Consider the following 24,576-nt stretch of genomic DNA (forward strand, 5'->3'; position numbering starts at 1 on the left):
GTCATCATTCTGAACCTGTTTCTGTTCAGAGGATTGAAACAGACTCCCATAAACAACAAGTCAATAATGTTACTGTTCATTCAAATAAAGCAGCAGTTGTACATGCAGATGCAGAAACTCAGTCTGCACTTCCCAAGCCCATCATCAGACCTTGGGAACAGCTTGTCCACAACAAGCACAGAACTGGTCTTGGATATGACAAGGACTTGTCCTTTCATATTCCAGACTATGCCAAGCCCATTCAGTTTCAGAGTGCTGGATTCATTCATGACAGTTCACCTGCTCTTCATGACAGTTCACCTCCAGCTATTCCAGATTCTGCTCCTCTTCCACAGCAACAACAAAAACAACAGATCGTGAAATGCCAACACTGTGACCGAGTTGGCCATCTGAAAGATCACTGTTTTGATCTTCATCCATGTAAGCACTGTCATAAAACCAGTCATTCTTCAAACAGATGCTTCAAAAACAAACATCCTGCAAGAACAAAGATTCATCTTGGATGGATCGCTTCTTGGCAATGGGCATCAACAGCCAAGAAGATATTCCAAACACATGTCAGAACTTGTTCCAGAGTATTGAACAGTCTTGCAGCTGAGTTTTCTCCATCATCTCACCTTGTATCTGACAGGGGGGGAAATGATGGTCATCTACAAGCTTCAAAGTCACATCAAGCGAGCCTGAGCCACAACCTGCCGCACTAGTTTCAGAGTTGTAGCCAGAGACAAAGATGCCCCTGAACATGCCTTCAGTTGGCAATCTGGGACACTTCCTCTAGCAGAAGACTCCAGCTTCTTGCCAGTTTTGGAAGAGTTCCAGGAATTCCAGAGTTGTTGGTCATCCTTAAACCATCACAGATTGAGAACACTTCCTCTAGCAGAAGACTACAGCTTCTTGCCAGTTTTGGAAGAGTTCCAGGAATTGCATTAAGCATTCCAGAGTTGTTGGTCATCCTTAAACCATCACAGGTTGAGACTTCCCTTTTCAGGTTGAAGTTTTACCTTTTATGTGGGGTGAGACCTCCCTTTTATGGTTGAAGGTTTCCCTCTTTAAAACAATAGGATCACTTCCTCTAGCAGAAAACTTCAGTTTCTTGCCATTTTTGGAAGAGTTCCGGGAACTGCACTAAGCGTTCCAGTGTTGGTGGTCATCCTTAAACCACCTCCCTTTTTACCAACATTTCATAGAGCACATTCAGCCTAGTGCTGCCATGCATTTATTTGCACATTTTATATTACAACTCTCTTCTTGGACTCATACATAACCCTTCGGATTAAGGGGGGGAATGTTGGACACCTAATCCTCAATGGGTTAGTGTGGAAGTCGAATGGACAAAAGCAGTCCAAGAGACCTTGGGATCTGAAACCCAAGAGTCACATATTGTACTATAAATGTATATCTGATGTTAATAAAAAAATGTACTCATTGATTTATCTTTCCTATTCTTTGCTGTCCATGTGTGTTTAACATGAACACATTTAATACTGTGGTAAGTCAGTTATTATTTGTTGATATCAAAATTTCAGATGAAGATAAGTGCATCAATTTGTTGTGTTTTCTACCAGATTCGTGGGATAGTATGGTTATTGCAATAGGTAGCAATACAACTACCTTGCAGTTTGATGAAATAGTCTCATCCTTACTGACGGAGGAGATGAGACGAAAAAATATGGAGAGTCAGAATGGTGATGCCTTGTCTATACGAGGGCGGTCTCAAAACATAAACAAAAATAAGTCATCGAGTGGGAGATCTAAATCTAGATGGAGATCTAAATCTCTAGGAAAACCTGTAAAGGTGGTGTGTTGGGAATGTAGAAAGGAAGGGCACTACAAAAGGGACTGTAAATCTAAAGCTCCTGATAAAGGAAAGGGATCTGATGATGCTCCTTATGCAGAGGCAAAAACCACCTCAGATGAAGGTGGGGATGTGTACATGGCTTCTTCAAGTACACATGTAGATCATGAGGCATGGTTGATTGACTCAAGTGCATCCTTTCACTTCACTCCCCATAAAGAGTGGTTCTGCGAGTATGAGAAATATGATGGTGGTGATGTCTTCTTGGGGGATGACAAGAAGGCTAGAATCATTGGTCGCAGAAAAGCAAAGTTAAAGTTGTGAAGTGGAAGGGTTTGAACACTTCTGGGTGTTCTACATATTCTTGCATTAGCTAGAAATCTGGTTTTTGTAAGCAAGCTAGATGATGCAGGTGTAAAAACAATGTTCGAGAAGGATACCCGCAAGATGGTTCAGGGGGCACTGGTATTGATGCGGGGAGTTCGAATTGGAACTCTGTACAAGCTGCAAGGTAGCACTGTTGTTGATGGGTGCAACAGTTCTGTGGTTCCTGAAAGTGGAATAGAAAATCTAGTGGTCTCTGGAGAGAAGACCATGTTGTGGCATTAAAGGCTTGGAAAAATTGGAGATAAGTGCCTTCAAATACTTCATGGTAAAGGTATGGTAGAAGGTATGAGTAATAGCTCTCTCAATTTTGATTTTTGTGAAAATTTTGTATATGGGAAGCAGAATTGGGTGAGTTTCCCCTTTGGTGGTAAGAGGGCGAAACATATATTAGAGCTTGTGCACAGTGATGTGTTTGGACCTGTGAAGGCTCCATCACTAGGTAAGTTTGTGTACTATATATCATTTATAAATGAATTCTCAAGGAATACATGGATATGTTTCCTTAAGAAGAAACTTGAAGTCTTTGACAGGTTTAAAGAATTTAAGGCTCTGGTGGAAAACCAGACAGAGAAGAAGATAAAGGTGCTGAGGACAGATAACGGTGGAGAGTTTTGTAGTAAGGAATTTGAAGAATTCTGTAAGAAGTGTGGTATAGCATGGCAGAAGACTACTCCATATACACCTCAACAAAATGGAGTTGTAGAAAGAATGAACAAGACATTGATGGAAAGGGCAAGAAGCATGCTCAATGGTGCCGAGTTAGGACAAGAATTTTGGGTAGAGGTGGTAGAGACAGCATGTTACCTGGTCAACAGATCACCTTCATCAGCTTTGGAGGATAAGACTCCACAAGAGGTATGGACTAGTAAGAAACCCTCTCTTTCACATTTGAGGGTATTTGGATGTGATGCATATGTACATGTTCCAAAGGAAAAACGAACCAAGTTGGATAGTAAATCTGAAAAGTCCATCTTTATTGGGTATAAGGATGGTTTAAAGGGTTATAAGCTTTGGAACCCAGTAATAAGGAAGGTTGTGTACAACCGAGATGTGGTGTTCAGAGAAGTGAAATATGTTATTAAACATGAATTCCAACCAAAGGAACCTGAGAAGATAGAGTTTGAGCTAAAGGAGGAAGAATTAGACTCTACAACAGAGGAGGAATCAGAAGATGAAGAGCCACAAAATCCGGGTGTGAGAAGATCAGTTAGAGAAAGAAGGCAGCCAGAAAGGTATAGTCAATCTACTTTCTGTTCAATTTTTGCTTTATCTATTGCTGATGATGATCCTAGAACTTTTAAGGAAGTAGTAAATTCAGAGGATGGAAAACTCTGGAAAGAGGCCATGGTTGATGAAATGGAATCTTTGCAAAAAAATGAGGCTTGGGATCTGGTGGAGTTGCCGGCTGGAAGGAAACCTATTGGCAGCAAATGGATGTTCAAGAAGAAGACAAATGCAGAAGGAAAGGTGGAGAAATACAAAGCTCGGTTGGCAGCAAAAGGTTATTCCTAGGTGCTGGGAATTGATTTTGGTGATATTTTTTCTCCTGTTTCCAAGGTAACTTCTATTAGATTACTTTTATCTATTGCTGCTGCTTTTGATTTTGAGGTAGAACAGATGGATGTGAAGACAACATTTCTTCACAGGGATCTGGAAGAGGAGATCTACATGAAGCAACCTGAAGGCTTTGTGGTGAATGGTAAGAAAGAACTAGTATGCAAGTTAAAGAAGTCTCTGTATGGGTTAAAACAGTCACCAAGGATGTGGTATCAAAAATTTGATACATTTAGACGGGGACTTGGATTCACCAGAAGCAACATAGATCATTGTGTGTATTTTAAATTAATTGGTGACCATGTTATTTATCTGGTCTTGTATGTGGATGATATGTTGCTAGTTGGAAATGACAAAGAAATTATCCAGGATTTGAAGACCCATTTGTCCTCCAAATTCAACATGAAAGATATTGGTGCTGCAAACTATATTTTGGGCATGGAAATTAAAAGGGATCGGACAAAGAGGAAGCTCTAGTTAAACTAGAGGAAGTATGTTGAGACAATATTGCAAAGGTTTAATATGCAGGATAGTAAACCAGTGAAGGTTCCTATTCCTGTAGGTGTAAAGTTATCTACTGAACAGTGTCCCATGACACAAGAAGAAGAAGAGGACATGTCCCGTGTTCCATATGCAAGTGTAGTTGGTAGCCTAATGTATGCGATGGTCTGTACTAGACCATAAATTGCACATGCAGTGGGAGTATTGAGCAAGTTTATGTCAAAACTAGGGAAGGAGCACTGGATAGCAGTGAAGCGGGTTTTCAGGTATTTGCGTGGCACTAGTGATTACGGTTTGTGCTACCAAGGAAGACCAGGATTGGACAGAATGTTGGATATTCGTGGCTTTGTTGATGCAGACTGGGCTGGAGATCTGGATTAGAGAAGATCTACAAGTGGGTATGTGTTTAACCTATGTGGATGTGCAGTCAGTTGGATGAGTAAGAAACAATCTATAGTGGCACTATCAACTACATAGGCAAAATACATGGCAGCCACTCATGCAAACAAGGAAGCAATTTGGTTGTAGAGATTGTGTTCAAGTATGGGGTTAGTACAAGGAGCTATAAGGATAGACTGTGACAACCAAAGTGCAATTTTCTTGGCAAAGAACCTTGCATATCATTCAAAGACAAAGAACATTGATGTTCAATATCACTTTGTGAGGGATATGATAGAAGACCAAAAGGTGTTGCTGGTAAAGGTGGACACATTGAAGAATACTGTAGATGCATTGAAAAATCTGTGAGCTCTGAGAAGTTCTCTTGGTGTAGAGAAACAATGGGCGTTGTAGGGATGGATAAATGGCTAAGCTCTCTTGTGGCCCCCTGTGGAAAGAAAACAACAAGTGGGAGAATGTTGGGCTGTGTTATATTCTTTCCATGATTAGCACACTTAGTAAATCGGGGGGTTAGAAGGGGGGTAAAGACCCCCTTCGTTGCACCGATTGCGTAGCAGGGGGGAGTTTGATCTGCAATTCTTTGTTGTTAACCTACTATACTATGAACTTTAATCTGAGTGAGTTGCCATCAAGGACAACACCTTTATCATAATTCCAACAAGAAGGGGGGCAGAGCCCCCCCTTCATTGCGCCGATTGCGTAGCAGGGGGATTCATAGGTGGTTTGAGGGGTGTAGGTAACCCCACTCTATGGGGTTCAGGGTAGCGCCCTGGAAAATTTTGGTTTTGGACCCTATATTAGGTTGGGCGGACCTACCTATGGTTTTGTGCATATTTTTCACACATGGTTTTGGACACGATGGTTTTCAGTCCATGGTTTTGGACGCGATGGTTTTCGGTCCATGGTATTGGATGCTTTGGCATGTATAAATATGTATTGTAACATTGAAAGGAACATAATGAAAAATCAAGTTGGTAGTCCCAGTTTTTGGATCCAAGGGAAAATATTTGTGTATATGTGTTTTATGTGTTATGCTTTCGCATTGTTTATTTTCTGTGTTTTAGAATTTGTATGCAGGTAATTTCTGTATGGGGTTAAAACTTACAATGAACACAACATTTAGGGATATTGGTTTCCATACATTAAGTCCTTGGTTTTCTAAGGTGTATATTACAGTTGATGGTTGCTTGGTAAGCCTTTATGCCTAGATTACCCTCTTTTTGATTTATTTCTTTTTGTGTTAATAAAATTTATTATCCAAGATGGAAGAAAAAAATCCCCCTCCCCATCGTTCATGTAGAATGAAAAATAAGCCTCCTCTTCCTCCAGAGGCTACTCCTAACCATCATCCAAAGCATAAGCAAACACAAACTACCGAATCAGGAACATCAGGAACTACTTCTAGCCCTCCTCTCGATATTGATAAGCCAGAATCATCTGTCCCTTTGAGTTCCAAACCCAAGATTACATCTATTCCTGTTGGTGACACTGACACAATTGAAACAGAAGTCCCTGAAACTTTGTTACTTGAGGTCTTTGAATATGACCTCCCTGAGTTAGAAACTTTTTTTCCTGATGTTATTGAACTTGAGGAACCTCAACCATATTTACCTAACTCTTTGGGGCCTTCACCTTCTCTTCCTTTGTCTCAGACAAAACCAATATATCTTGGGTTTGACAGTGAACCTCTAGCATACGAACTTAAAGGTATTGAAGATATCCCTCAAGAAGAGCCTCATCCTTCTACTCCTATTCATTAGGAAGGACTTTATTTTTATCAAACCAATCCTCTTCTATCTCTTCAACCTCTGACACAATCTCCTTTACTTGATTCTTTGGGTCTACTAGCGGATCTCTCGCGAAAATATTCATTAGGATTGTTAACCATGACTGGAATTGATTCAAACTCCCAGCCCGTGTCCACCACTATGGTTGAGACATCAAGTGTCGCTTCTTCATCTATGTTCATGACATCACCAAAAACTCATTTGTATGGTGGCCCGTCTGTCCCACTTGGCTATCAGTCATTATTTGGTACCTTTTCTGGTGTGGCTTCCAGTCCTTGGAACTCTCCCATGTCATCCAATTCGGGAATAATGTCTGGTACTTCTCTTATGAATGCCACACAATATTCTCCTCTTCCTCCACCTACACCTACAATAGAGAAGCAAGATGGCCCTTATGTCAGTGGGAAAAGATACCCTCAACATCCTAACCCTCTGTATGTAGGGTACCCTCCATCTGGATCGCAGTTGCCTCCATCATCCCCTCCTGCTCTAGCAGAGGGGAAACCTTTCATTGATATACCTTAATATGGTAACTCGCCTAGTTATGGTCCTCCTTATCCTGGAATGGTTGTTAATGTTTAGCAACCTACTTTACCCATCCAACCTGGTTCTTTTTGGGATCAATTGTTGAATCCTCAAACTGTACTGTATTCATCACAAATTCCTACCTATCCATCAACACCTCAACAAGCTCAAATACATGTGATTCAACCTTTACAACCTATTCCAATGGTATTTGGTTCTCCCCAGATTTTGGTTAGTCAACTTGTACAAGGTCCCTCACTTTCTCAATTGCTTGCGCAAGGTACTCCTTAGGTTTTGGTAGGTCAAATTCTTCAAAATTTGGCGTAGTCTCAGTTGAACCTCTACCAAGGGGTAATGCAAACCCCTATCAGGCAACAGTATGGATCACATCAAGTGCCTTTTCAAGGCCAACAAATCCGAACCCAACCATTCCAACAACTTTATCGCCATCCCGGGGATGGGAAACAAAATCACTTATATGTTGGTTATCAGAATCCTCCATATTATGGTAACTAGGTTCCTTATGATCAAAACCCTCCTTACCCAGGAATGCAGGTGCTTGTTCCCTATGTTATCCCTTCATATCCAGGTCATCTGCCTCCAGACTTTAATCAACAATTTCCTTTTGTGGCTACTCTTGAATTACTGGATTTAACTTGGCTTACTAATGACCCCATTAATCATTTGCCATGGTGGCTGATTATTCCTACTAAGTTGGCTTCTGATATCCCAAAATTCAATGAAAATCCTCGAGAAGACTCATCAATGCATGATATGACGTATCATCTATGGTGTTCATCCAACTTCCTTAATGATGATTCCATTCAATTTCATCTTTTCCAACGAATTATTATAGGTACAACAACTAAATGGCATATTAGGTTACCTAGAGCATCATTTCACGACTTCATCACTTTAGCCACTACCTTCCTCACACATTTCCAGTTGCCCATCAGATACAAAACTGGAACATAACTATTGACTAAGGTAAAACAATCAGACTCTACTCACATTTCATATCACATTCATGAGTGAAGGAGTGTCACTGGTTGGTCAAGACTTATGTTCCCGATCAGTGGTTAGAAAAATGTTTTGTTAAATATCTTTTAGCTTCCATAACAGAAGATATGGCCAAAGGTGGAGTTGTGACCGAATTGAAATTTATTGCTCATGCTGAATATTTAGATATGGTTTATACCCAACCGGGCACACTCTATGATAAGATATCAAACAATTTGAGCCCTTTGAATATTGTTCCTCCTCCACGTAGTAAATAATCTCATGTTGCTGATGGAATAATAGGTTTTTCTAGTTCGTAGTTGATGAGTAAACCATCTGGTATTTCTCTTACCGCTCCTGCACAAAACCCCCAATCTCACCCTCCTGTGGATTCTTCTTCTGAGATAAATGTCGTTTCATTTGATAAAAAAAGTCTCAACATCAACCTAGAAGCAAGAAGAAAGGTAAAGGTAAGAAAAAAAAATATTCCTCACTGCAGGATAAACAAACAAATTCATCTTTGGATGAGAAACGAAAGTCTTGATACCCATGCTTGATTTGTAATGAGGATCACTTTACTAGTGATTGTCTGCACCACACTGAAGTGAATTAGTTTCTTAAATAATCAACTTATCTTGTTGTTCTCATCGACCTATTTCCCAATCAAGAGACTCATATGGTTTCCCAGGATGCTTATTCCTTTAACATGGTTTTGATGCTTTCCTCCTCAAAGATGAAATTTGATGTCTTGGTGGCCACTCAAAATAAGAATTATGGTAATGTGAATCCACTGAACGGTCAGGCTGTTGATCAACCTACCAATTCGGCACCACCTTCATCTAATCTTGTTCCACCTATGGTTCCTATAGAATTTACTAACAAGCCTCCAAAGGGTGTTATCCATAAGTTTGAAGCTTCAACCCTTATTCAAGAGCTGCTCAAAATTACAACGTAGTTGAAGACATGGTTGAGTCTCCATCATCTATGTCGACTCTTGAGGTGTTGCAAAACTACCCCACCCAAAAGAAGGTAGAATTGTAAACTATCGGATGTGTAGATCCATCAGATTCCAACCTAGTGGTTTTCTGTCATGAAAATTATACCCCTTGACTTCCAACTTAGTTATATTTTATGATTCAAGTCATTTTCCATGGTAAGAACATTCATCGTTTTATTGTGGAGGAGGGAGCCTAGACCTACAACATGACTTTATATTCCTGGAAGTAAATTGGTTCACCCCAACTAATTCATTCAACCACCACATTAAAAGCCTTTGATAGAAGGACATATAAACCTTGTGGGATTCTCAATTCCCTCCAAGTGGAACTAGGGAGCAAAGTCATCTTTGTTGAAGTAGAAGTTATTGATGGACCACTTGATTATAATATTCTACTGGGACATACATGGGTTTATGCTATGGCTATCATCGTTTGGAATTACTTTTGAATTATCACCTTTCCTCATAAAGGTGGGATCATAGCCATAGATCAACTCACCTTTTTCGCCTTTGATTCCAATGTTACTAGAAGTGTCCCTCTTGTAAGGGAATCCCTACATTCCTATCAGCATGTTGGAGTTGGATTATTGAAGGATTCATCATCTTATGGGAACCTTTTCGCTCCCTCCTCCTCCCCTTCCCAGCTCCTCCCCTTTAATTTCCTATATCAGTATGGTATCATCCTTTATGATCCTAGCTGATCCATGGATTGTACCTGATGGAACTGACATCAAAATTTTCGATGACCAAATTCTGCTTGGTCCTACTCAACAATATTATGAAGCCACCTATTCGACTTGTGTGGCCCATAATTTTTCTTCGATTAATTGGGTAGATCGATCACTGGATTATGGCTCGCCCTCTGATCCTTTCTCATGTATATTCTCTATCAGAAAAAGCATCATGGAAATCATGATGTCAGATGATGCGCTGTGGGACAAACATCATCAACGTTCCTATTTCCCAGATGAGATCAAATCTAAAAAGAACCTTTAGAATATCGAAGAAATGATTCCTCTCGATATTTCGATTAAACCAGGAATAGTTGAAAATATATACATCAGAGTGTTTAGTTAATTTAGTGTCCTAAATTTCTCTACATAAATTATCAATCCGGATATCATAAACTGATGAAGTGTAGTGCACTATATGTGCTTAGTTAACCTTTGTCTTACTTTGTTATTTTGTAGTTTATGTTGTTTTTGGGGGTTTTGTTTCTTATGGTTAAGGAAATTAATCTAAGAGAGAAAAGTTATGCTTCTAGATGAAATCTCTAAATGTTAATGGAAAACTAAATCTAATTACTTTTAATGTTAAAATCTAATTTCTAAAGAAGGGAGAAAATGAAATGAACATTAGATAAAAACAAATCAAAACTTTGAATAGTTAGATTAATCTAAGCCGGCAAAATGTCTATGAAATGAAAGCAAAAATGATAATAGTTGAATGAAGTGTCTTATCACTCTGCTTTACAATTTTGGGAGAACTACCTCCTTGTGATAGCATTTGGAGGGATCCAATACTTCATTATTATAAGAAAAAGTAAACATAAAAATGCAAAGAAAGACTCATTAATAAATGAAATACTTCACCACTTATTTTTAAGATGAACCATCAACTGAAAGGGCTTTCAGAAATATTCACTTACAACATGAGTTATTAAACTAACATCAAATCTACTATGTGCTCTAATGCTCCAAGCACCAATTGGAAAATAGGAGGACTACTTTCTTGGACTATTTTGTCAAGCATAGATTACATAGTTAGATAAATCTACAATCAACCAGTTGAACACACTTGCATGAATTAAACTTGCATGAATGGAAAATCTAAACTATTAACTTGAAAACAATCATAAAAATAAAATGACATACTTGAATGAAATCAAAGCAAAACTACAAAATAAAATCTACTCTACCTTACATTCTAATATGCTCCATGACATTTCCTACTTCACATCTCCTTCCATGTTGGGAACCTCAAAGCTTTATTCAAATTCTTCAAAATTACAAAGTACAACAAGTTGAGCTAACAAAGTTTACAAAGCTTCCAAATAAAGGAGAGAGATCTCCTATTTATACAAAAATATGAGAAGTCATCTCATTAATGAGAGTCCATGAATCTCTCCCTATATCTCTAGAGTTATAATCAAAATAGGAAATGATAAGACACATGTCTTCTTAGAGTTTCAATACAAATAGGAAATGTGACACATATCCTTATGATTCCATGATCTTCTCCACTCAAATTCGAATTTGGCCTTAGGATGCCACATAAAAGTCTTCTAGAAGCTTCCTTTTGACCTACACATGTCAACAATCTCATCCCACTTGTTAGGGATAAGCATATGCACATTATTTTCTAATTTTTAACCACAAATTCACTTAAAAATGCTAAGAATTAATAAATTTTGAAAAAACATAAATGTGACCCAATAATGATGAAAGTGAGATGAATGTAGTGAAATGAAAGTGAAATGGAGGTGATATAATGAACATGATAGTGAAAGTGTAATGGAAATGAATGACAATTTCAAGACCCAACATACCCCCCAACTGAAGCTATTGCATGTCCTCATGCAATATATATTACATTAATTCTTTTGATCCTTGAGCTTTGGCTTAACTTTGCATGATATCATTTGATAACTTTATACTTATGAAAAGTGTTTTACTTGAATTGCAACATGGTTGGTTCTTGTGTTACAACCATATTTTGTTGTTGCATTCAATTTTGATCTTTGAACTTTGCATAATGATAATTTGATTATTGTTGCAAAGTATATCTTTATTGGATTGCATCATGGTTGGTTCTTGTGTGACAACCATGATTGTGTTTGTATCCAATTATCCTTTAATCAATTTTGAAAAGCCATTGTATGATCATAATAATAATGTAATAGTTAATATATTTTGGAAGTATGTGGGACATTGTTCAGTAGATAACCTCACACCTACAGGAATAGGAACCCTCACTGGTTTACTATCTTGCATATTAAACCTCTGCAATATTGTCTCGACATAGTTCCTCCGGTTTAACCAGTGCTTCCTCTTTACTTGATCTCTTTTAATTTTCATGCCCAAAATATAGTTTGCAGCACCAATATCTTTCATGTCGAATTTGGAGGACAATTGGGTCTTCAAATCCTGGATAATTTCTTTGTCATTTCCAACCAGCAACATATCGTCCACATACAAGACCAGATAAATAAAATGGTCACCAATTAATTTAAAATACACACAATGATCTGCTTTTCTTCTGGTGAAGCCAAGTCCCCGTATAAATGTATCAAATTTCTGATACTACATCCTTGGTGACTGTTTTAACCCATACAAATAATTCTTTAACTTACACACCAGTTCTTTCTTACCCTTCACCGAAAAGCCTTCAGGTTGCTTCATGTAAATCTCCTCTTCGATATCCTCATGAAGAAATGTTGTCTTCACATCCATCTATTCTACCTCAAAATCAAAAGCAATGGCAATAGATAAAAGTAATCTAATAGAAGTTACCTTGGCAACAGAAGAAAAAATATCACCAAAATCAACTCCCAACACCTGGGAATAACCTTTTTCTACCAAATGAGCTTTGTATTTCTTCGCTTTTCCTTCTGCATTTGTCTTCTTTTTGAACACCCATTTGCTGCCAATGGGTTTCTTTCCAGCCGACAACTCTACCAGATCCCAAGCCTCATTTTTGTGCAAAGATGCCATTTCATCAACCATGGCCTCTTTCCAGAGTTTTCCATCCTCTGAATCCACTGCTTCCTTCACAGTTCTGGGATCATCATCAATAACAGACAAAGAAAAATTTGAACAGAAAGCAGATGGACTATACCTTTCCGGCTGCCTTCTTTCTCGAATTGATCTTCTCACAGCCGGAGTTTGTGGCTCTTCATCTTCTGATTCCTCCTCTGCTGTAGAGTCTGATTCTTCCTCCTTTAGCTCAAACTCTATCTTCTCAGGTTCCTTTGGTTGGACTTCATGTTTAATAACATCTTTTACCTCTTTGAAGACCACATCTCGGTTGTACACAACCTTCTATGTGACTGGGTTCCAAAGCTTATAACCCTTTAAACCATCCTTATACCCAATAAAGATGCACTTTTTAGATTTACTATCCAACTTGGTTCGTTTCTCCTTTGGAACATGTACATATGCATCACATCCAAATACCCTTAGATGTGAAAGAGAGGGTTTCTTACCAGTCCATACCTCTTGTGGAGTCTTAACCTCCAATGCTAATGAAGGTGACCTGTTGACCAGGTAACATGCAGTATCCACCACCTCTGCTCAGAATTCCTGTCCTAACCCGGCACCACTGAGCATGCTTCTTGCCCTTTCCATCAACATCTTGTTCATTCTTTCTGTAACTCCATTTTGCTGAGGTGTATATGGAGTAGTCTTCTGTCATGCTATACCACCCTTCTTACAGAATTCTTCAAATTCCTTGCTGCAAAACTCTCCACCATTATTTGTGCTCAGCACCTTTATCTTCTTCTCTGCCTGGTTTTCCACTAGAGCCTTAAATTCTTTAAACCTATCAAAGACTTCAAATTTCTTCTGAAGGAAATATATCCATGTATTCCTTGAGAAGTCATCTATAAATGATACACAGTACACAGACTTACCCAGTGATGGAACCTTCATAGGTCCAAACACATTATTGTGCACAAGATCTAATATATGTTTCGCCCTCTTACCACCAGAGGGAAAACTCACCTGATTCTGCTTCCCATATGCACAATTTTCACAGAAATCAAAATCCAGAGAGCTATTACTCATACCTTCTACCATACCTTTACCATGAAGTATTCAAAGGCCCTTCTCTCTAATATGTCCAAGCCTTTGATGCCAGAACATGATCTTCTCTCCAGAGAACACTAGATTTTCTGCTCCACTTTCAGGAACCATAGAACTATTGCACCCATAAATAACAGTGCTACCTTGCAGCTTGTACAGAGTTCCAATCCAAACTCCCCGCACCAATACCAGTGCTCCCCGAACCATTGTGCAGGTATCCTTCTCGAACACTATTTTTACACATGCATCATCCAACTTGCTTACAGAAATCAGATTTTTGGCTAAAGCAAGAATATGTAGAACACCTGGAAGCATTCTAACCCTTCCACCTTGCAACTTCAACTTTGCTTTTCCGCGACCAATGATTCTAGCCTTTCTGTCATCCCCCAAGAAGACATCACCACCATCATATTTCTCATACTCGCAGAACCACTCTCTATGGGGAGTGAAGTGAAAGGATGCACCTGAGTCAATCAACCATGCCTCATGATCTACATGTGTACTTGAAGAAGCCAGGTACACATCCCCACCTTCATCTGAGGTGGTTTTTGCTTCTGCAGAAGGAGCCTCATCAGATCCCTTTCCTTTGTCAGGAGCTTTAGATTTACAGTCCCTTTTGAAGTGGCCTTCCTTTCCACATTTCTAGCACACCACCTTTACAGGTTTTCCTAGAGATTTAGATCTCCCACTCGATGACTTATTTGTGTTTCTGTTCTGGGACCATCCTCGTACAGACAAGGCATCACCATTTTGGCTTTCCATATTTTCCCATATCATCTCCTCCGTCAGCAAGGCTGAGACTATTTTATCAAACTGCAAAGTAGTTGCATTGCTACCTATTGCAATAACCAGACTATCCCACGAATCTGGTAAAGAACACAACAAACTAATGCACTTATCTTCATTTGAAATTTTAATATCAACAAATGCTAACTGATTTACCACAGTATTAAAATCATTCAGATTCTCTGTCACCGAGTCTCCATCTTTCATCCTCAGGTTATACAACTTTTTCCATAGGAACAGTTTATTCACCAGAGACTTAGATTGGTAAAAAGTCCCTAACTTGTCCCACAAAGCCTTTGTCGTAGCTTCCCCTGATACATTCAACAATACTAAATCTGAGACACATAATTGTATTGTGCTCTTTGCCTTCCGATCCAACTTCTTCCATTCTTCATCGGACACTCCCATTGGTTTAGTACCCGAATCTACCGAAATCCACTAATCTTTATCCACCAACAGATCTTCCATCTTGAGTTTCCACAACTCAAAACTTTGACCATTAAATTTCTCGATCTCTATCTTTCCACTGCTCACCATTGTCTTTCACCACCAGAATCGATCTCGCAGATCTCCCATTGAACAAGGTCTACCACAGGCCCGAGCGAAACCCCTTAGCAACAAAGGCATCCCCTTGAAGCCAAATCTTCTCTGATACCAAATGTAGGTTTTAACCCCGTACAAAAATTACCTACATACGAATTCTAAAACACAGAAAATGAACAATGCGAGAGCATAACACATAAAACACATATACACAGAGATTTTCCCCTGGATCCCAAAACTGGGACTACCAGCTTAATTTTTCATTATGTTCCTTTCAATGTTACAATACATATTTATACATGCTGAAGCATCCAATACCATGGACCGAAAACCATCGCATCCAAAAACATGTGCGAAAATCATGCACAAAACCATAGGTGGGTCCGCCCAACCTAACATAGGGTCCAAAACCAAAATTTTCCAGGGTGCTGCCCTGGACCCCATAAGGTGGGGTTACAGGTGCCCTTCAAACCCCCTGTTAACTACATGGAAAGAATATAACACAACCCAACAAATGCTCACTAGAGCAAAGCTCAAATTAGGAGAACGAGAGTTGGTGGAAACTAATCCTGAAATTGGGAGAGTCTATCCTCAGAAGACAATATTAGAGGAAGGTTCTATGGGACCAGACCCTCAATTCATAGATAGTTTCCTAGCTATTAATTCTATGGTAGAAGAAATGTATATAGAATTTAGAAAGCATAAGGTGGAAGATTCATCAGGTTCTAAACAAGATAAAGAAGTAGATGAGTCTCACTTCCATGACCACTCCAAAGGAAAGGGGAAAGAGGAAAGATTTCTCACACCTCCTAATAGCCCTGTGCATAATAAGAAAGCATCTTTGATTAAGCTAGATGTTAAATTTGATTTGCCTATATATGATGGAGAGATAAATGCTGAAAATTTAGACAATTGGATTAGACAAATTGATGTGTATTGCAGGGTACAGAACATAGACTCGGACAAGAGTAAGATTTAGCTGGAAAGCCTACGCCTAGGAGGCACTGCCTTGGTTTGGTGGGAAGGCAGAATCCAAGTTGATATGAAAAGACATGGCAAGGCCATCTCTGTCTGGAGTGAATTTGTTGCTACAATAAAAAATCAGTTCTATCCATTGGCCTATATGCAACAAGCCATGATGAGTTGGCAAACTCTTCGACAGTTGAAAGGGAAAATTGTGCAAGGGTATACTCAAGAATTCAGAAAGAGAGCATTGATGTTGGGTATCTCATTAGACTCACCAAAAACTCTTTTGAAGTACATTGGTGGTCTACACAGCTACATGAGGCATACCATCCTCATGTTTAATCCCACTAGTATAGATGAGGTATCTGTACAAGCTACTCATCTAGAACCTAGAGGAAAGAATGGAAATCCAGAAGTTGGGGGACCATCCCAACCCACTGTAAGCAAGAGCAAGGAGAAAAGAAAGCAGAACTGGAAAGCAAGGAAGGCTAACACTGCACAGAAAAGCAAAGCTTCATGCACTCACTGTAAAAAGGATGGGCATGATGATGAGCATTGTTGGATTCTGCATCCAAAGCTGAGACCTAATAAGTCTGAGGGCAAGAAGAAGAAGAAGACCGCCGCAGCTATTCAGAAAGATTTGGGGTCAGACTCGGGAGATGAAACAACAATAGTAGCCACAGGTATAAAAGGTAAGAATTCTGAAGCATCTACTACTAATTCTGCTCAATTTGTTATTGATGAAGAAAATGAGAGAAAAAGACATGAGCTTTTCCATATTTGAGTTATTTCGAAAAATCAAAAGATTGATACTTTGTTTGATAGTGGCTCACAAGTAAATTTAATTTCTGAATCAATTGTAAAAAAATTGGGATTAGCAACTAAACCTCACATGAAACCATACCCATTAGGATGGTTGAATGATAAAGCACAACTACAAGTGACTAGACAGTGAAAACTCAAGTTTTCTTTTGGGTCAACATTTGTAGATGAGGTTGAGTTAGACATAATTCCTTTGGATATATGTGGAATTGTTTTAGGAAGTCCTTACTTGTATGATAGAAAGGCTATTTTCTATAGAGTTGAGAACAAGTATCTACTTCTTAAAGATGGAATCAAATAATTTGTAAGAGATCATAAGCTCAAGAATAATTACACTCTCATAAAGTCGGGATAGATGAAAAGAATGATAAATTCATGCAAACAATTCTTACTGATGGTTGTAAAGGAAAAGAAACCTGATAAAACCAATGTATTTTAGGGTTGTAATGCTGAACAACAAGCTGATATAGAAAATTTTGATTCAGAGTATGATGTCTTGTTTCAAGAATCTAAAGGTCTGCCACCCAAAAGGGGAATAGTACATGATATTATTTTGCAGCAAGATGTTCCATTGCCTAACATTGGGATGTACAAGTTGTCTGCTTTAGAGAATGTTGAAATCAAGAAGCAGGTGTAGGAGTTGCTTGAGAAAGAGTTCATCAGGCCTAACACATCACCATGTGGGTCACCAATCGTTTTGGTGAGAAAGAAAGATGGCTCATGGAGAATGTGCATTGATTATCGAGCACTGAATAAGATAACAATAAAAAATCGTTATCCCCTTCCTTGCATAAATGATCTTTTGATCAATTGAAGGAAGCTGTTTATTTCACCAAGCTAGATTTGCACAGTGGATACCATTAGGTCAGAGTTGCAGAGCAAGATGCATGGAAGACTACTTTCAAAACAAAGCAGGGATTGTATGAATGGCTGGTTATGCCTTTTGGCTTAACTAATGCTCCTGTTACTTTCATGAGATTAATGAATGATGTACTCGGACCTTTTCTTGATGATTTTGTTATTGTGTATATGGACGACATTCTGATTTTTAGTAAAACATGGGAAGAACATTTAAATAATGTTAAGAAGACATTAGATGTTTTGAAAAGAAAAAAACTTTATGTTGAACTCTCAAAATGTGAATTCGGCAAAACATCTCTAAACTACTTGGTTCATATAGTAGGGGGAGGTGAATTGAAAATAGATCCCTCTAAAGTGGCAGTCATTGTGAACTGGCCTAAACCCAGGTCTGCTACAGAAGTGAGAAGCTTCTTAGGATCAACACAATATTGGAGGAAGTTGATTTCTAACTTCTCCTCCGTTGCAGCTCCCTTACATGCTTTAACAGGATTGAATAAGGTGTTTCAGTGGGAAGGCAAACATCAGAAAGCCTTCGACACCTTGAAAGAAAAGATTAGTACAACACCTGTACTAGCACTGCCAAATCTGAAAAGAGCACTTGAGATCCAAACTGATGCTAGTGACTATGCCATGGGAGCAGTGTTGAGACAACACGATAAACCCATATGTTATCATTCTGAGACTTTTAATCTTGTAGTAGTTAACTATCCTACATATGATAAAGAATTGTATGCATTAGTTCAGAGTGTGAAAAAGTGGAAACATTACTTAATGGGCAAAGAGACAGTAATACATACTGATCATCAGCCACTTCAATATCTACACTCCCAAACTAAGTTGCAGCAATCAAGACATTACAGATGGATGGGTTTTCTACAACAATTTCATTTAGTCATCAGATATAAAAAGGGCATACATAACAAGGTTGCAGACATGTTATCTAGACCCATTATAAATTCATCTACCATACTTAAGCATAATTTTGTGCTACATGAAAGATACATAGAAGAATATGCTCAGGATGTGGACTTTAAAGATGTATATGCAACTTTGAGTCAAGGCAAAAGAGCAAAAGAATTGGACTATCATGTGAAGGACCGACTCTTATACCATTGTGGGAAACTCTGCATTCCACAAACTGAGAGGATAAAGATAATTAGGGAAGCACACACTTCTCTGATATCAGGTCACTTTGGGGTAAGTAAAATAGTTGCATAGCTGCAAAGATTCTGCTATTGGCCAAAAATGAATGAGACAGTTTCTAGATATGTAAGAGGGTGTGCCATGTGCGCTAAAATCAAGCCCGACAATAGAAAACTAGGCTTGTACACTCCATTGCTAGTTCCTTCTCACCCTTGGGAAAGTGTTTCCATGGATTTTATTGGAGGACTGCCTAAATCTAGGAAAGGTCATGATTATCTATATGTTGTTGTGGATAGGTTCAGCAAAATGTGTATTTTGATACCTTGTAGTAAACATATTACAGCTGAATAGATTGCAAAATTGTTCTTTGAACATGTATGGGTTCATTTTGGGTTACCCACTTCCACTGTATCTATTCGAGACACCCGATTTGTGGGGAAGTTTTGGTCAATTCTATGGGAAACGATGGACACCAAACTGAAGAAAAGCACAACTTTTCATCCATAAACAGATGGCCAGACAGAAGTAGTAAACATGACAGTGATCTAGTTATTGAGAGGTTATTGTAGCAAACATCCTAAGCTTTGGGATGAACACTTGTGTTATGTGCAGCATGCTTACAATAGAGCCAAACACTCTTCTACACAGAGATCTCCTTTTGACACCTGTTTTGGTTTTACACCAAGGTCTCCTTTGGATTTTGTCTTTGGTAAAGATACCATGGTTGATGGACACGGTGATGTGGAAAAGGCAACTACGTTCATTGAACAGATCCAGGAGATCCACCAGGTAGTACAGGAATAGCTGGAAAAGATCCAAGCCAAGTACAAGGCTAGGCATGATAAGCATCAGATGGAGCATAGTCTTCAAGTTGGAGACCAAGGTCTGGCTGTATATCAGCAAGGACAGGATGTAAAGGTGAAGGTAAAAAGCTAAAGCCTATCAGGTATGGACCTTTTAGGATACTTGAGAAGATTGGTGAAAATGCTTTTCACCTTGATCTACCAGCTTACATGCACATCTACTCAGTCATAAATGCAGATTTCTTGAGATTGTTAGAACCTTCAATGATTGAGGACCCCAAAGAGCAAAGTCAATTGCCTTCTATTGATGACCTGCTACCTGAATATCTTAATGAGTTGCAGGAAGACATAGTGCTGGACAGGAAGGTGAGGACAACTCACAGGGGGGATGTCGAATACCTTGGGATTGGGCTCAAAGATTCAAATCCAAGCAGTGCAAAGTGGATTGAGATTGGACAAGTGAGAAAACAATACCCTCACTTAGTCGATGCTTGAAAACCAACTTTTGGTGGTCCAAAAGCTTTTTCAGTGGGAAGGACATGATCCGAATTGGATCCATAGAAGACTGTCAAAGAACCATGAATGTATTAGCTCGGAACAAATCTATAAAGAATGAAAAACAACAATAAAAAAAACCCTAAACCAGTGGCAATGACAGCCAGCATGGAATTACGAGGACCTCGGTCAAAGTGCACTGATCGAGACCCATGGAGACTATGCAGGAGGTCAAATTAGCCCCTCGAAGCCCCGGATCGGGAAAAGAAGGTGGTTTTTGATGCGTGATTAGTGCTAATCGCTGGGAAAATAGGGCAGTGAAGGAGGAAACCCGAGCACACAGACGCATGGGAATCTGGAGAACCGCATGCGGAAAGGAAAAAGCGCTAAACATACAAAGGTGGGACTCGCACTCTAGAAACCAGTAGTATTGATCAAGACGCCCTCAAACGGTAAGAGGTTTTGGACAAGAGCGGAGCGGTTCCATTCATAGATCGACGCGTGGCAAGCGGAGGTGAGATAAAACCACCATTGATCGTGCGCTATCGGTCAAGCAAGTCAACTGCGTGAAACGAACTTATGGCGTCGGATCTGGAGGCCCCAGATCGGACGGTTGAGATCACGCCCAATGGAGGAAGCGGAATCGATGAAGGAATATGCCACGTTTTAGAAGGATTTGGAACCGTTTGACTGCCACAATGGAGGAAGAACACATCCACGACATAACTAAATAAACAAACCGACGAAGTAGGCTGGCGCCGTTTAAAGGAGGGCATGTGGCCACTCCTTGAGCACTGATGATGACGCCGAACAGGGAACTCCAAGCGCAGCTGCAGAAGGTGAATCGACAGAGGCAGAAGAGGAACCGAATAGGCATTGGAACGAATGGCTAAAAGCCATGAACAGGGACAGAATACACAGTTAGACAGTTAGTCGAAGTCAAGAGACGAAGAAGTGGAACAGTGAACCCCGAGTGGAGGACTAAACACCAAGAGACAGAAAACAGAGAAAGAAGACAGTAAAGCAAAGAAGAAAGAGGACAGAGGGCCGAGCTGACTAGAGGCAGCATCGAGCACCAGAGAGCTTGAGAGATTCAAGCCATCCCATAGAGGAATCTATCTAGACTGAGCACCACATTTGGCTCTTTCCACTGTAGACTAGAAGGTCACAGAGCTGGTAGGAAGAAGAAGAGTCTGTGCACTCCAGTATCTTGGGGAATCCAAGAACCACCCTGCCAAGCAAAACCTGCTTCAGGAGAACTCACATTGAGTCCCTGTATTGTAATTCTCTGCTTAAAGGCACAATAAAACAAGGCCACCACTGAAAGCTGGACCAGAGATGTAGCCCTAGAGAATAGGGTGAGCTTCTTATTAATTTCTTGTGTCTTTGTGTTTGCTTACTGTATTTCTCTGTTTTCTTTCCATTTTATTGTCTGTGTATTGGCAATCTGATCGATTTTTTGCTTCAATAACACAGAATAGACACCAGCACATGAGTCTGTAATACCTTTAAACAATAAATCTTTAACTGATGTCACTCATAGGGTGAATATTAGATCACATGCGCATGGGATGAGAGCCTCCCCTATACCCAACACAGCTACAACATGGATCTCCATATCTCAACCGACAACAACCCCTTTCGAGTGGAACTGGGATTCCAACCACTATGTCCCATTGATGTTTCCATACCATTTGCAAGCTACTAAGGAAGATTCGGCTCATGTCTAGTCTAAAGCTAACTAGGCTAAGAACTTCATTGAGTGCATCCAACACATCCACCATTAGTTCCATGACATATTGGACAGATAAAATTCTAAGGAAAAACAACGTCATGATTTACATCGGTTACCAACACAAGTTCTAGGTGGGAGACAAAGTTTGGTTAGATTTGCAGAAGGAGCGCCTCATTAGGGCCCACCAAAAGCTTTGCCCACTCCGATATGGGCCTTACACCATAACTAAGGTTGTAGGGGACAATTATTCTGAGCTCGAGATTCCACCATTCCTTGAACTTCACCTAGTATTCAATGTGGAACGATTGCGCCCATACTTTCCCCCTTTGTTGGGCACATCCAACATTGTTGAGCAGCTTACAACAAGAGATCTCAATCCAAGTTGTATCGAACAGGCCACAACTAATAGGATTGTGGACAAACATATCAAGAACACTTTCTAGTAGACGATCCAACTATATCAAGTTGTCAAAGAAGTCTGACTCCTTCACCAGGGCAAGTGGCTCACCAGGGACCTGGTCAACCAGAAATTTCCTCACCTCATGAAGGATTTGCACGCAATGGGGACCATTTGTTCCTCAGGGGGGAGTACTGATCTAGGTGGATATTGGTGTATATTTATGGCCACCCACCTGTTCCACATGGAGCTTTAGTCGATTTCATCAATTTCCTTCATTATAGAAACATTTACTATTTCTAGCAGTTTTTTGGGTCCTAAACTTATAGTGTTGTTGTAACACCCTAAACGAAACTTTTTTTAGGTTCACAATAGGTTATGGCTATGGGCCTCCCACAAATCCTGTAGTAATCAATGATACCTATCTAATGAGGTATCGTGCACGCCAAACGAAGATCATATGACCAAGTTACGACCCTAGGAAGTTGGCTGCCCAACTAACCACAATGGGGCCCACAAACTCTTGGCGTTCCATCACCTAGGGTTACGATTTTGGTTGTTTAGGATTTCATTTTATTTTTCAATAATAAAAATTCCCTTGAGCCTCATTTTAACACATTTCATAAGAATGTAGGCACCACATCTCTTCTCAAAGATAAGCTACCATTGCCTGAGCTAGTTTATTTCCACTGTGTATGTAAGCATCTTTCGCTTCTTTCATATTAATGAAATGAAGATTTATTTTTGCTGCATCTCTATGTTTATGTTTTTATTATGTTTCATTCCTACATAAGTCTGGATCATTTGGAGTGGCACATATTCCTAGCTTCACCAGGTAACTACTAATGTGGATACACTAGGCTCGGGGAGCTTGCTTCATACAATGCTTTCTATAAACATAACACTTGACAAAACCAATATGCTCAGCCTTACACAAATCAATATTGTACAATCAAATCAAATAAGTCATCTTATCAAGCCTTAGATGTCAAACAAAAACTAATATCAAAGTCATAAAAGTGTTTGACAATATCACTGTGACAAACTCTTCAGACCAGGTGTCAGGAAGAGCTCACATCCAAATACCAAGTTATGACTTCATCTATTGTCATGTCAAAAAATTGTTATTAAGAAATATCAAAATCCATTAGGCCATCCTCATAATCATAATATGAATTATTTTTGTTATTATACATCAAGGATAATTCATATAAGTTTCACCCTGGCATTGTGAGATTATTGCATATTGAATCACAATTTTTTATACTTCAACCAATTTTCCAAGGCCAATGATGCCAATACATAATCACTATTGAATACCAACATTAGTCACTAAAATTCATTATGCCCACATAACACCGTCATCAAGGAAAATCATCAGTTATCAAATCAAAACCCTAATTTGTTATCATTATGAATTCAATCAATCCATAAGCCAAAACATATCTATGAACTATCAAGCATCATGTCAAAACTCCAATACTTCTCATCTATATTAAACCAATAAGCTAGATCTTTTCAAACCCTTGCAATTATTATCAAATCAATGATCAAATCAAAATAACATACTGATATGCATATTTCGGTCCCCTGCAAACACAAGTTTAGTCAACACATTTACATTTTCTATAGTAAGTCAAACATTCAAACTTCCATGCTCATAGAACTTTCTATTGTCTTCTCTATATTTGTAGGATTGTCATACTCCTGGTGTGCTCCTAGTTTTATGCATAGGGATTTATTTTTTGTGTCCTACAAGCACAACCACACCCATAGGCCTTCTTCTGTACAGTTGTAATATTATAACCACACTCTTAAGCGTTTCTCCCAACGGTTGGGACTTATATTAGAAGAAGAATTCTCTTCTTAGGCCAGAACTTATTGTAGTCTAACGAAATCAGATATTTGACTATTCATGTCCAAAAATCTTACTTCAATAATAAAGAATATTCTATACATTTAATGCAATTGATAATAGGTGTAGAGATATTATGGAGAGTTTCTCCCTCTAAATTGGAAGCCACTTTAATCATCATCATTCAAAACATCAAATTGTATATCATAGTATTATCATGCATCAACATAAATGTTATATCATGAAATCAAATGATATTAGGTTCTAAAACATATATTCATCATGGTCATAACATGTTAGCATCAACTACTTCATCATCACATATGAATATGACATCAAATTTTCATCAAGGGTTAGAGTCATATGATTAGGGCAGCTGACAGGTGTATCATCATACTTCAAATATTATAATCACTACATCACT

This window comes from Pinus tabuliformis, chromosome 5_2 (genome assembly GCF_031772625.1).
Source record: "Pinus tabuliformis cultivar Carrire ecotype Pingquan chromosome 5_2, CPIR1, whole genome shotgun sequence".
Lineage (NCBI taxonomy): Eukaryota > Viridiplantae > Streptophyta > Pinopsida > Pinales > Pinaceae > Pinus > Pinus tabuliformis.